The following is a 15,718-nucleotide window of genomic DNA, read 5'->3' as shown; positions in this document are numbered from 1 at the left end:
CTTTGTCATTGTACGAGTTCAATTTTTTTTGCAATCGGACATTTGGTTCCAGAGATATGTGAGAAACACGAACATGAAGTGCATTTTCAGAAAACTAACATAATAATGTCACATGAATATCTCAGCCGTCTGTAAACCAATTCGCATGATTTTATCTTTAAACGAAAGCTATGACTTTGCCATTGAACCCATTGTATTTTGTTTTTGCAATTAGACATTGGGTTCCGGAGATATCTCTGAAATACGAACATAAAGCATTAGACGTATCAACTTCACACATTGGTAAAATATGTCCCATCAAGATCTCAGTCGTCCTTGGACCGATTTGTGCGATTTTATCTTTAAACGAAAGCTATGTTTTTGTCATTGGACTCATTAATTTTTTCTGCAATCGGAAATTCGGTTTCAGAGATATCTGTGAAATACGAATATGAGACATATTTTCAGACTACTAATGAAAAATTGTCACACCAATATCTCAGCCGTCTATGACCCGATTTGAACTCTTTTGGGCTTAAACAGAAGCTGTAATATTGCCATTTAAGGCGGCAAATCAAATCTGCAGTCTTTTTGTATTTTTTAAAAATTGTTAAATTTCCAGAAATATCCCTTTTTTTACCCTTCTTACACCCTAAGAAGGGTATAAAGATCGCTTGAAAAACCGACTTTTTATCCGAGGCTCGGAGACCCAAGTCGTATATACCAATCAACTCAGCTCGACGAACTGAGCACATGTATGTATGTGTGTGTGTGTGTGCGTGTGTGCGTGTGTGCGTGTGTGCGTGTGTGCGTATGTGTGTGCGTTACAAAAATCTCACATCAAGATCTCAGCCGTCCGTGGACCGATTTGCACGATTTTAACACTAAACGAAAGCTATGACTTTGTCATTGAACGAGTTCAATTTTTTTTTGCAATCGGACATTTGGTTCCAGAGATATGTGAGAAATACGAACATGAAGTGCATTTTCAGGAAACTAACAAAATAATGTCACATGAATATCTCAGCCGTCTGTAAACCAATTTGCATGATTTTATCTTTAAACGAAAGCTATGACTTTGCCATTGAACCCATTGTATTTTTTTGCAATTAGACATTGGGTTCCGGAGATATCTCTGAAATACGAACATAAAGCATTAGACGTATCAACTTCACACATTGGTAAAATATGTCCCATCAAGATCTCAGTCGTCCTTGAACCGATTTGTGCGATTTTATCTTTAAACGAAAGCTATGTTTTTGTCATTGGACCCATTCATTTTTTTCTGCAATTGGAAATTCGGTTTCAGAGATATCTGTGAAATACGAATATGAGACATATTTTCAGACTACTAATGAAGAATTGTCACACCAATATCTCAGCCGTCTATAACCCGATTTGAACTCTTTTGGGCTTAAACAGAAGCTGTAATATTGCCATTTAAGGCGGCAAATCAAATCTGCAGTCTTTTTGTATTTTTTAAAAAATGTTAAATTTCCAGAAATATCCCTTTTTACCCTTCTTACACCCTAAGAAGGGTATAAAGATCGCTTGAAAAACCGACTTTTTATCCGAGGCTCGGAGACCCAAGTCGTATATACCAATCAACTCAGCTCGACGAACTGAGCACATGTATGTATGTATGTGTGTGTGTGCGTGTGTGCGTGTGTGCGTATGTGTGTGCGTTACAAAAATCTCACATCAAGATCTCAGCCGTCCGTGGACCGATTTGCACGATTTTAACACTAAACGAAAGCTATGACTTTGTCATTGTACGAGTTCAATTTTCTTGCAATCGGACATTTGGTTCCAGAGATATGTGAGAAATACGAACATGAAGTGCATTTTCAGAAAACTAACATAATAATGTCACATGAATATCTCAGCCGTCTGTAAACCAATTCGCATGATTTTATCTTTAAACGAAAGCTATGACTTTGCCATTGAACCCATTGTATTTTGTTTTTGCAATTAGACATTGGGTTCCGGAGATATCTCTGAAATACGAACATAAAGCATTAGACGTATCAACTTCACACATTGGTAAAAAATGTCCCATCAAGATCTCAGTCGTCCTTGGACCGATTTGTGCGATTTTATCTTTAAACGAAAGCTATGTTTTTGTCATTGGACTCATTAATTTTTTTCTGCAATCGGAAATTCGGTTTCAGAGATATCTGTGAAATACGAATATGAGTTATATTTTCAGACTACTAATGAAAAATTGTCACACCAATATCTCAGCCGTCTATGACCCGATTTGAACTCTTTTGGGCTTAAACAGAAGCTGTAATATTGCCATTTAAGGCGGCAAATCAAATCTGCAGTCTTTTTGTATTTTTTAAAAATTGTTAAATTTCCAGAAATATCCCTTTTTACCCTTCTTACACCCTAAGAAGGGTATAAAGATCGCTTGAAAAACCGACTTTTTATCCGAGGCTCGGAGACCCAAGTCGTATATACCAATCAACTCAGTTCGACGAACTGAGCACATGTATGTATGTGTGTGTGTGTGTGTGTGTGTGTGTGCGTATGTGTGTGCGTTACAAAAATCTCACATCAAGATCTCAGCCGTCCGTGGACCGATTTGCACGATTTTAACACTAAACGAAAGCTATGACTTTGTCATTGAACGAGTTCAATTTTTTGCAATCGGACATTTGGTTCCAGAGATATGTGAGAAATACGAACATGAAGTGCATTTTCAGGAAACTAACAAAATAATGTCACATGAATATCTCAGCCGTCTGTAAACCAATTTGCATGATTTTATCTTTTAAACGAAAGCTATGACTTTGCCATTGAACCCATTGTATTTTGTTTTTGCAATTAGACATTGGGTTCCGGAGATATCTCTGAAATACGAACATAAAGCATTAGACGTATCAACTTCACACATTGGTAAAATATGTCCCATCAAGATCTCAGTCGTCCTTGGACCGATTTGTGCGATTTTATCTTTAAACGAAAGCTATGTTTTTGTCATTGGACCCATTCATTTTTTTCTGCAATTGGAAATTCGGTTTCAGAGATATCTGTGAAATACGAATATGAGACATATTTTCAGACTACTAATGAAGAATTGTCACACCAATATCTCAGCCGTCTATAACCCGATTTGAACTCTTTTGGGCTTAAACAGAAGCTGTAATATTGCCATTTAAGGCGGCAAATCAAATCTGCAGTCTTTTTGTATTTTAAAAAAAATGTTAAATTTCCAGAAATATCCCTTTTTACCCTTCTTACACCCTAAGAAGGGTATAAAGATCGCTTGAAAAACCGACTTTTTATCCGAGGCTCGGAGACCCAAGTCGTATATACCAATCAACTCAGCTCGACGAACTGAGCACATGTATGTATGTGTGTGTGTGTGCGTGTGTGCGTGTGTGCGTATGTGTGTGCGTTACAAAAATCTCACATCAAGATCTCAGCCGTCCGTGGACCGATTTGCACGATTTTAACACTAAACGAAAGCTATGACTTTGTCATTGAACGAGTTCATTTTTGCAATCGGACATTTGGTTCCAGAGATATGTGAGAAATACGAACATGAAGTGCATTTTCAGGAAACTAACAAAATAATGTCACATGAATATCTCAGCCGTCTGTAAACCAATTTGCATGATTTTATCTTTAAACGAAAGCTATGACTTTGCCATTGAACCCATTGTATTTTGTTTTTGCAATTAGACATTGGGTTCCGGAGATATCTCTGAAATACGAACATAAAGCATTAGACGTATCAACTTCACACATTGGTAAAATATGTCCCATCAAGATCTCAGTCGTCCTTGGACCGATTTGTGCGATTTTATCTTTAAACGAAAGCTATGTTTTTGTCATTGGACCCATTCATTTTTTCTGCAATTGGAAATTCGGTTTCAGAGATATCTGTGAAATACGAATATGAGACATATTTTCAGACTACTAATAAAGAATTGTTACACCAATATCTCAGCCGTCAATAACCCGATTTGAACTCTTTTGGGCTTAAACAGAAGCTGTAATATTGCCATTTAAGGCGGCAAATCAAATCTGCAGTCTTTTGTATTTTTTAAAAATGTTAAATTTCCAGAAATATCCCTTTTTTATTTTGAAATCGTTAAAAGCATGATAATATCAGTTATTTTACATTCAATTGAAGGTCATATGCATAGAAATTGTAATATGCACTGCACAACCATTCAAAAGTGTAAGAAGGGTTGCGTTCACTGTAGGTGGATTAAGTCGGGTTTTTTATTTTGAAATCGTTAAAAGCATGATAATATCAGTTATTTTACATTCAATTGAAGGTCATATGCATAGAAATTGTAATATGCACTGCACAACCATTCAAAAGTGTAAGAAGGGTTGCGTTCACTGTAGGTGGATTAAGTCGGGTTTTTTAATCTTTCTTTGCCACTTTTATGTTTTGTGCCTTTTATTTTGCACCTTCTCTTTGCCACCCGGCCTACTCCTCTGCCCTTCCGTCAGGGAGCCTACCGGGAGCGCTAGCATTCTTTTGTTTTTTTTTTCTTTCGTGCCTTTTGTTTTGCACCATTTCTTTGCCACCCGGCCTACTCCTCTGCCCTTCCGTCAGGGAGCCTACCGGGAGCGCTAGCATTCTTTTGTTTTTTCTTCTTTCGTGCCTTTTGTTTTGCACTTTTTATTTGCTACCCGGCCTACTCCTCTGCCCTTCCGTCAGGGAGCCTACCGGGAGCGCTAGCATTCTCAAGGATTTTTTTATCTTGTCTTCCATTTTCTTATTTTTTTATTTTTTTGAATGCACATATTTTTTTTATTTACCTGATTCCGATGACACCGATTCCAACAAATGTAGGCAGGGAGCTCAACCAATTACAAAAAAATGAATTGAATTCTACCGGCTGCGTCATTGTCGTGACCCGGACGAGGTTTCTAAGCTCGACCGTTCGTCGCAACAATACTCAGCAAACTGAACTCTGTTATCGATTCGTTCCAACACGAACGAAAAACCGAAAACACCTTTGCGTTACCATGCAGCACAAGATAACCCTATACACGCTGATCAAAATGAATCAATAAATGAGTACATATCGTTACAAGGTAATAATCTCAGTGGTATTTAATTTTGCAATAACTCCTCATTCCAATCTTATCCAGTAGTTCTCGGATTCATTCGTCGTAATGCATCGCAGTTTACAGACATATATGCATTGAAGTCACTGTACTGCGCCTTCGTGCGTAGCCATTATTGAGTATGATGCCCCTGTTTGGGATCCTTACCACACTTCGAAAGTCATTCGTATTGAACGTATTCAAAAATCATTCATCCGTTTTGCCTTTCGTCACTTACCGTGGAATGACCCTGCAAATTTACCAGACTATCCTGCTCGCACTGATGATGATAAGTACGCATTCTACGCGCAGCTGGAACGTGAGTACGACAGCTGCCGAAGCCACGACGTCAAAATCATCATAGGAGATTTGAACGCTCAGGTTGGCCAAGAGGAGGAGTTTAGACCGACTATTGGAAAGTTCAGCGCTCACCGGCTGACGAACGAAAACGGCCTACGACTAATTGATTTTGCCGCCTCCAAGAATATGGCCATTCGCAGCACCTACTTCCAACACAGCCTCCCGTATCGGTACACCTGGAGATCACCACTGCAGACAGAATCACAAATCGACCACGTTCTGATTGATGGACGGCACTTCTCCGACATTATCGACGTCAGGACATATCGTGGCGCTAACATCGACTCTGACCACTATCTGGTGATGGTTAAACTGCGCCCAAAACTATCCGTCATTAACAATGTTCGGTACCGACGACCGCCGCGGTACGACCTAGAGCGACTGAAGCAACCTGATGTCGCCACTGCATACGCGCAGCATCTCGAGGCAGCGTTGCCGGAAGAGGGTGAGCTCGATGGGGCCCCTCTTGAGGACTGCTGGAATACAGTCAAAGCAGCCATTAACGACGCAGCGGAGAACAACGTCGGGTATGTGGGTCGAAGTCGACGGAACGATTGGTTCGACGAAGAGTGCAGACAGATTCTGGAGGAGAAGGATGCAGCGCGGGCGGTCGCGCTGCAGCAAGGTACCCGGCAGAACGTGGAACGTTATAGACGGAAGCGGAGACAGCAGACCCGGCTTTTCAGGAGAAGAAACGCCGCCTGGAAGAAGCGGAGTGCCAGGAGATGGAACAGCTGTGCCGTTCTCAAGATACACGCAAGTTCTATCAGAAGCTCAACGCATCCCGCAAAGGCTTCGTGCCGCGAGCCGAAATGTGCCGGGATAATGATGGGAGCATCTTGACGGACGAACGTGTGGTGATCGAAAGGTGGAAGCAGCACTACGAGGAACATCTGAATGGCGCTGAGATTACAGGTAGTGAAAGTCAAGGCAGCGGAGGAGATGACTACGTCAGTTCAGCGGACGATGGAAGCCAACCAGCCCCCACCTTGAGGGAAGTTAAGGATGCCATTCAACAGCTGAAGCCCAATAAAGCAGCTGGTAAGGATGGTATCGGAGCTGAGCTCATCAAGATGGGCCCGGAAAAGCTGGCCACTTGCCTGCACAAACTGATAGTCAGAATCTGGGAAACCGAACAGCTACCGGAGGAGTGGAAGGAAGGGGTTATATGCCCCATCTACAAGAAAGGCAACAAACTGGAGTGTGAGAACTTTCGAGCGATCACCATCCTTAATGCCGCCTACAAAGTGATATCCCAGATTATCTTCCGTCGTCTGTCACCATTAGTGAACGAGTTCGTGGGAAGTTATCAAGCCGGCTTCTTTGGCGGCCGCTCGACAACGGACCAGATCTTTACTGTACGGCAAATCCTTCAAAAATGCCGTGAATACCAGGTCCCAACGCACCATCTGTTCGTTGATTTCAAGGCGGCATACGACAGTATAGACCGCGTAGAGCTATGGAAAATTATGGACGAGAACAGCTTCCATGTGAAGCTTACCAGACTGATCAAAGCAACGGTGGATGGTGTGCAAAACTGTGTGAAGATTTCGGGCGAACACTCCAGTTCGTTCGAATCGCGCCGGGGACTAAGACAAGGTAATGGACTTTCGTGCCTGTTGTTCAACATTGCGCTAGAAGGTGTCATGCGGAGAGCCGGGTGTAACAGCCGGGGTACGATTTTCAACAGATCCAGTCAATTTATTTGCTTCGCGGATGACATGTACATTGTCGGCCGAACATTTGCAAAGGTGGCAGAACTGTACACCCGCCTGAAACGTGAAGCAACAAAAGTTGTACTGGTGGTGAATGCGTCAAAGACAAAGTACATGCTTGTGGGCGGAACCGAGCGCGACAGGGCCCGCCTGGGAAGCAGTGTTACGATAGACGGGGATACCTTCGAGGTGGTCGAGGAATTCGTCTACCTCGGATCCTTGCTAACGGCTGACAACAACGTTAGTCGTGAAATACGAAGGCGCATCATCTGTGGAAGTCGGGCCTACTACGGGCTCCAGAAGAAACTGCGGTCGAAAAAGATTCGCCACCGCACCAAATGTGTCATGTACAAGACGCTTGTAAGACCGGTTGTCCTCTACGGACATGAAACATGGACAATGCTCGAGGAGGACTTGCAAGCACTCGGAGTATTCAAGAGACGGGTGCTTAGAACCATCTTTGGCGGTGTGCAAGAGACGGTGTGTGGCGGCGAAGAATGAACCATGAGCTCGCCCAGCTCTACGGCGAACCCAGTATCCAGAAGGTAGCTAAAGCCGGAAGGGTACGATGGGCAGGGCATGTTGTAAGAATGCCGGACAGCAACCCTGCAAAGATGGTGTTCGCTTCCGATCCGGCAGGTACGAGACGACGTGGAGCGCAGCGAGCGAGATGGGCAGACCAGGTGCAGAACGACTTGGCGAGCGTGGGGCGTATCCGAGGATGGAGAGATGCGGCCTCGAACCGTGCATTGTGGCGTCAAATTGTTGATTCAGTGTTATCTGTTTAGATGTTAACTAAATAAATAAAAATAAATAAATAATCCTGCTCGCTGTCAGCTGTATCTTGAACTTTTGTCAAGAAGACGGTTGAAACTAAAAAGATTATTGGTCCACGACATCCTTAATGGATACATAGATTGCTCGGATCTTCTCTCAGAGACCCAACTCATCGCTCCTAGTCGTAGGTTACGGCACGCTTCACTCATCGCTGTCCCCATGCACTTGACAAATTATGGGTATAACAGCCCTTTAAGTTCCTGTTTCAGAAATTTCAACGTTGTGGGTGATATGTTTGATTTTAATATTTCTAAGCATTGTTTCAAAACTAGGATTAAGAATGTAGTTTAATTTTAGTCTGTACGATACCATCGAAGACGATTCAATAAATAAGTAAGGCGAAGCGAATGAACTTTAACATGTTCGACGAACTTCGATTCGGCCTATAGGTCAAACCGGAATCAAATCGCTTTGATTCCTTTCAACCGAGCCTCCAACTGCTAATAATAAAAATAACAGTTGTGCGTTGCCTCCGTATTGAGTGGGGTGCCCTCGAAAACGCGAGTGATATAAGTTTTGAATTATGGGAGGCTTGTCCTTAATACCATGTGATTAATACGACATCAGTTAGTGAATGACGTCAATTGCTCTTGCAAGAACTCGACATGTAGAGGTTGTTTTATGAGGTAATAAAGCTTATGGTCATCGGCATAAGATAGCTTGAAGCTCTTCAAGATAAAGTTGACATTATTCATATATAAAAGGAACAAAATTTTCCAAGGTGGCTGCCTTGAGGTACTCCGGAGGTAACTGGGAATGGCATTGAAATATGACTACCGATTGTAACTGACATATCACAGTAGCCTGTGTCTATTTAGCATGTCATCTAAATAACATCACTTGGTCCTCGAAAGACCTTTGTTTACAGAGTATTTTGAGAATCATCCGGCGCCGTTATTGACTTTAAATATTTGAGCTCCCGAAACGTGTACATTGAGAATGGGTAGCTAATCCCAAGCCCCATTCATTGTGTTCTCTGTACAATTTCGCAAGTTCAGTCAATCACGGAGTAGAAACTACGAATTTTGCGGTCATAATGCTCATGCTCATTAATGCTCGAATTTCAAGGCCAAACACAACTACATGCAGTTAAAAAAAGTTCATATAAATCTCCACGTCGTAATCCGCTTGAATTGAGGCACATGGTGTTATTTTTCCGATGGCAACTACACAACATATGTTTCTTCACATTCACCGAAAAATTCGTGACACCGAAAGACATTCAACCAAAATCCATTAGACCGAATGCCACAAGCACGGAAGTTATTTAGTCGAACTAACCATTAGGCCGAAACCCATCTGGCCGACAGTCAATTGGTTGAACAGGTAAATTTTCCGAAAAAAAAAGTCATTTGGCCGAAGGGACCATCGTCCCTAACCCCTAATCCCAAGGCGTTAAGCGACCAGGGGGGATGAAATAATGAGCTAGGCCTTTAACGGAGCCTGTGGGGTACCTGAGCACTAGAGTGATTCAAATTTTGACTTTTTTGCTCCCCGATGCTTAATCGATTGCATTTGCCATTTTAATAATCCTCCTAAATTTTTAACTTATTGGACGTAATTTGAGTGAGCACGCGCAGTTTGAAGTTTGTATAAAAATTACTATGAAAACAGTAACTTTTGTGGAAAACCATTCCTCAACGCTTCCCATTAAGCTCTAATAATATATGAGTACATTGGCAACATAGGAAATTGACCAAGAAACAGATCGTCTTTGATGCGAAACGATTTATTGCATGCAAGAAAAGTTATTGAGCAAAAACTGAATCATGGGAAATTCAATTTAACACGTAAAAGAATAACATCAATATCAATAATGAGCATTTTTGTTTACTTCATAATTTTGCTTCCAAAAGACAAATCAATTCGCAACAACAACTGGTTTTCAGCATGGAAAGTATTCTATGCAGTCAATGTGTTGATTATATTAAAATTGTTCATGGGCCATCTCAACGAACGTTCTCTCACATGAGGGTCGATTTTCACAGTAATGGCAAATGCAATCGATTAAGCATTGGGGAGCAAAAAAGTCAAAATTTGAATCACTCTACTGGGCACCCTCCACAGTAATTGTCCCTTACCGCGTCATGCTGGGCTTTGGCGTGGTGGACCTCTTTTCCCGAGCAACTCGTGGGACCAAAATGGAAAAACAAGTCAATTCTTCAATTAGTGGTAGTAGTGTAGGCGACAACCCCTTCGCAAGAGATGGGTTGTTTAGGTCTCCGGCTAGGAGGCCAGAGGCAATAGTTGGCAGCTCAGTGCGCAGCGCGAGCGTGGGTCACTTAACCTTCTCCTCGGCTACGCCGGTAGAGGTTACAAACGGCCCATGGCTTGGGGAGGCGATGAACCGCAAACGCGATGGGCTTTCGAGGGCTTCGAGGGGGCGACGGAACAGCTGGACGTCATCATCGACTTTGCGTCATCGAAGCATAATATCAGTAAGGACTTCAAGAGGAGCTTGCTGAAACTTCGAAAGTCGATGTTGGACGCCAAGCTGGAGAAGGGCGGTCAGGACGGCCAAGTGTAAACCCGTGAAATCGGTGGAGTCGAGGTCTACCCAGACTGAGGCCCAAGGATTCGCGGACTCGGGCAAGGTCGAATCGACCGAGGGCGTGCCAGCGAAGACGGTGGTGCCAAAGTCTACCCAGACTGAGGCTCAAGTATTCGCGGGTACGTTGGGGGTGACTGCTCCAACGGAGCAGACACAAAAACGGGGGAGACAGTCTCCAGGGGATGAGCTCCCTGGGGCCGCTCCAAAACGCGGAGGGTTACTACCCCGAACAAGGGTATTGGGGCTGGGAAGCTGAACCCCGGCCAGGTACCTCTCAAACCGGGAGAGGGAGGACCTGGAAAGGTCCGTCCACCCAGGAAAGACGGTGGAAAGGAGTTACGGCAGGCTGAGAGCTATCAGCCGCCCCAGACCAAGGGAATAGAAGGGGATGACGCCTCCTGGACCCTGGTCAAGAACAAGAGGAAACTGAAGACATCAAGGGCCGAAAAGAAGGCCCAGGCGAATGAGGGTAGCAAGAAGTCTAGAGTAGGCGCCTATCGCTCCAGGGCGATGCCCTAGTCATCAAGACGTACGAGGCTAAGTACTCGGACGTCTTGAAGGCGATGAGGAGTGACGTCAAGCTCGGTGAACTCGGCGCCGACGTACGTCGAATAAGACGTACCCGGATGGGCGAGATGATCCTCGAGCTGAAGCGGGGCGTCTCGCAAAAGGGCGCCGCCTACAAGAAGTTGGCGGAGGAAGTCCTAGGCGAGACGGTCAAGGTGAGAGCACTCACGACGGAGGTGAATCTAAGGGTTAAAGACCTGGACGAGATCACCGAAGTCGAAGAGCTCGTCTCGGCATTACGGCGACAGTGTGAAGTGGTAGGACGCAGTAGTAGTGGACGCAGGTAGCATTGGTTCGGCTATCTGCAGCGGACGCCTCCAAGGTAGTCAAGTTGGGAGGGTCAGTGTGCCCTGTGGGCATATACGAGCAACCTGAAGTTTGCTTTAAGTGCATGGAGGATTGGAGGGACATAAGGCACAATGCTGCATGAACCCTCCCAATTGTTTGATGTGTTCCAGCAAAGCTGTGAACAGCAAGCACCCCATGGGGGGTTCGAAGTGCCCGGCGTTTAAGCGTGCTGCAAAATCACAGTACAGGTAACGCAGCTGGCTTGCTTGGCCTCGCCCGAGTGTTTGGTGTGCGCAGGTTAAGAGGAAACGGCGGAACTCGTGTTGTTCGTGTGCACACATTTTCGCGCAATGCGTGACCACATGCTTGCCACATGTGGTCTGGACACTACCCCGGACAACCTAGTTCGGAGGATGTGTCGTTTTATCGGCTATCGCCCAAATCCTCTCTGAGCTACACAGAAGGTGGCGCGTGGACTCAAGGATGGCTAGTTCAGGCGCAAATAAGAGGTGGTTAAAAAAACACCTGAATAAAGAAATAAAAAAAAATAAAATAATAGATGGTCCAAGGGTTCGGAGTCGGCTTCATGGGTCATACCGGTGGTCATGCCCTGTGGTCGAACTCGATCCTTTTATCGAACAAGTGGCCGCGCGAAGAACAACATGGTATCGTCGCTTTCGCGGCGTCGGTCAACCGGGCGGGTTCTGAACCCGAGGACTGAAAGGGGTCCTCGTCAAAGCTGGGGCAGGCGTAGGCACCGTGTCGGCAAGTCCCTTTGTGTGTTGGCGAATAGACCCTATTGCAGAGTGGTAAATTTGGGGTGCACGCGGCATCATCATTCTTGATACCAGTCGTGCAGAGGGAAGCAGGCGCGATGTCGACCCTTCCCACCTTCCGAGGACATAGGGCATGGTAAGGCCACCTGGAAAACCGGCAATGCGCTGGCACGATACCAAGGTGTTCTTCTAAAAAAGCGACTCACGATGTTCGATGCTGCAAGGACATGCAGCTAACCTCGAGGGTGCGTTGTGCACTGGCCCCCCTTTGAAGCATTACTTTCTGATTGTACCGAAGGGACGATGGGCTTGGCGACAATGGAAACGGTTTAGCGGCTCGGGGATGTAGTCCTGCCTCCCTCGGTTGCTGTTGGAGGTGGTCCCTAGCCCCGCACTTCCTGGACAACCCAGGATGTCTGTTGAGCAGATTCCCCCTCCATTGCTTAGGAAGAAAAAAAAGACATTACCTCAATTCGTCGAACTGAGTCGATCGGTATACAGTACAACGGGTCTTCAAGCCTTCTATAATATGTTTGTTTTTTAGCGAACATATAGCCTTTATGTCGGGCCGGGCCCTCCTTAGCTGTGCGGTAAGACGCGCGGCTACAAAGCAAGACCATGCTGAGGGTGGCTGGGTTCGATTCCCGGTGCCGGTCTAGGCAATTTTCGGATTGGAAATTGTCTCGACTTCCCTGGGCATAAAAGTATCATCGTGCTAGCCTCATGATCTACCGCGCAATCACATTGCTGAACGCCGCCTACAAGGTACTCTCCCAAATTTTATGCCGTCGACTAGCACCAATTGCACGAGAGTTCGTGGGGCAGTACCAGGCGGGTTTTATGGGCGAACGCTCCACCACGGACCAGGTGTTCGCCATTCGCCAAGTACTGCAGAAATGCCGCGAATACAACGTGCCCACACATCATCTATTTATCGACTTCAAAGCCGCATATGATACAATCGATCGGGACCAGCTATGGCAGCTAATGCACGAAAACGGATTTCCGGATAAACTGATACGGTTGATCAAGGCGACGATGGATCGGGTGATGTGCGTAGTTCGAGTTTCAGGGCATTCTCGAGTCCCTTCGAAACCCGTAGAGGGTTACGGCAAGGTGATGGTCTTTCGTGTCTGCTATTCAACATCGCTTTGGAGGGAGTAATACGAAGGGCAGGGATTGACACGAGTGGTACGATTTTCACGAAGTCCGTCCAGTTATTTGGTTTCGCCGACGACATTGATATCATGGCACGTAACTTTGAGAGGATGGAGGAAGCCTACATCAGACTGAAAAGCGAAGCTAAACGGATTGGACTAGTCATCAACACGTCGAAGACGAAGTACATGATAGGAAGAGGCTCAAGAGAGGTCAATGTGAGCCACCCACCACGAGTTTCTATCGGTGGTGACGAAATCGAGGTGGTTGAAGAATTCGTGTACTTGGGCTCACTGGTGACCGCTGATAACGATACCAGCAGAGAAATTCGGAGACGCATAGTGGCTGGAAATCGTACGTACTTTGGACTCCGCAAGACGCTTCGATCGAAGGTGGGCCGGGCACGTAGCCAGAATGTCGGACAGTAACCCGGTGAAAATGGTTCTCGACAACGATCCGACGGGAACAAGAAGGCGAGGTGCACAGTGGGCAAGGTGGGTCGATCAGGCGGTTGGCGTAACCCGGTGAAAATGGTTCTCGACAACGATCCGACGGGAACAAGAAGGCGAGGTGCACAGTGGGCAAGGTGGGTCGATCAGGTGGTTGGCGAAGTGCAGCCATGAACCGAGCTGAATGGAGAAGTCTTTTATGTGCAGCACAGGCCACTCCGGCCTTAGTCTGATGATAAATAAAATAGCCTCATGATATACGAATGCAATAATGGTAACCTGGCTTAGAAACCTCGCAGTTAATAACTGTGGAAGTGCTTAATGAACACTAAGCTGCGAGGCGGCTCTGTCCCAGTGTGGGGATGTAATGCCAATAAGAAGAAGAAGATAGCCTTTATGTATACTTAGTATACGAGGAAGGCAAAAATACAATAAGCCTACTAATATAATTTTGGGCTAATATTCGGCAGATTTCGAGAAGCATTAAGGTTATTTTTCAGACCAGTTCACATCTCCAGTGTTTGGTACTTGACTCGACTCGCACTACAGACTAACTTACTCTTGAGGTCGAAATACGTATCTGTCAAGGTACATTCAAGTGGTGGAATTAAATGGGATGGTACAAACTCGTCTTATGACAAGTGAAGACATTCCACTAAAAAGCTCAAAATAATTTTCTGAGCAAATACATTTTTGCCTTTCTCGTATACTAAGTATACGGAAAGGCTATAGAACTGCTCCAAAACCGAACTTTTTATAGAAGGCTCGGAGACCCATAGTGTTATATACCAATCGACTCAGCTCGACGAATTGAGGTGATGTCTGTATGTGTGTATGTATGTGTGTGTGTGTGTGTGTATGTGTACAAAAATGTGAGACACGTTTTGGGCATTTATCATTATCCGATTTGTTTCGCAACAAGTTGCATTCGACGCGGAATGCAGTCCCATTGGTTCCTATTTAAAATTAGATCGATTGAACTTTGCGTTTCGGAGTTATGGCCAAAAAACTGTTTTTACGTGCAAAAAAAAAGCAAAATGCTCCACTCTGGACTCGAACTCGTGATCTCTTGATCGGGAAGCGGCTACTACACCACAGTACCATCAATACACATAGTATGTGACAAAATACATACAAATATAAATCATCGAATTGGGCATATATTCATTACCTCTATAAGCATGAGAGTTTATCCTGCTAGGGTACCGATTCCTATACTGGAAGTATTAATGGATCGAGAAAAGAAAATATTAGCTTTTACCGTTGGTTTTTAAAATATACAGTTTCAATACATTAACTTAGAGCAAGATTGCCGGTGGTGAGTATAAGCCGTTTGGCAGCGCAGTATCATTACTTGACACTTTTCCGATCGCTACTAAACGCGCTGCTAAAACAGTAGCGCAGCGGACAGGTGATCAAATTTGGTAGCCCGATAGCAGCGCTGCTATTTGATGAACTATTAAACGTCACCTGTACGGAATGCAGCCACCAAAATGATAACCGAAAAAGAGTGACTAAACTAAAATGACAGCGCTGCGAGGATAATCAAAACACTCGCGCCCAGTAATGATGCTGTAATAGATAAACTATTGAAATCGCTTGGATACGCTGTTACTTTAATTGAGATAAAAGTAGATTCACTATTGATTCGAGGATGTTAATGCAAAATTATATTGGTATAATTGCATAATTACATCCAAACTAGTAGACACATATGTGTATAATAATGGGAAGTATCAATAAGAACCCCTCAGGTTACGGGTGCCCTATGTAAATTACTAAATAGTAATTTTGGGTGACCTTTTTTCGATAGGATATCCGTTCAATAAATAAAAATCCTCTTCTCTGCTAAACGTTAGACATAACTTTTCTCATGTCTTATTGCTATCAAGCGCTAAGAAAAGCACAAATACCCTATACAACAGCCTGTAAATACTCCTTAGTCCTCATATAGCAATTTCA

This window comes from Armigeres subalbatus, chromosome 1, assembly GCF_024139115.2.
Source record: "Armigeres subalbatus isolate Guangzhou_Male chromosome 1, GZ_Asu_2, whole genome shotgun sequence".
NCBI classification, from domain to species: Eukaryota; Metazoa; Arthropoda; class Insecta; order Diptera; family Culicidae; genus Armigeres; species Armigeres subalbatus.
The sequence above is the reverse complement of the archived record's forward strand: the minus strand, read 5'-3'. Positions refer to the sequence as shown.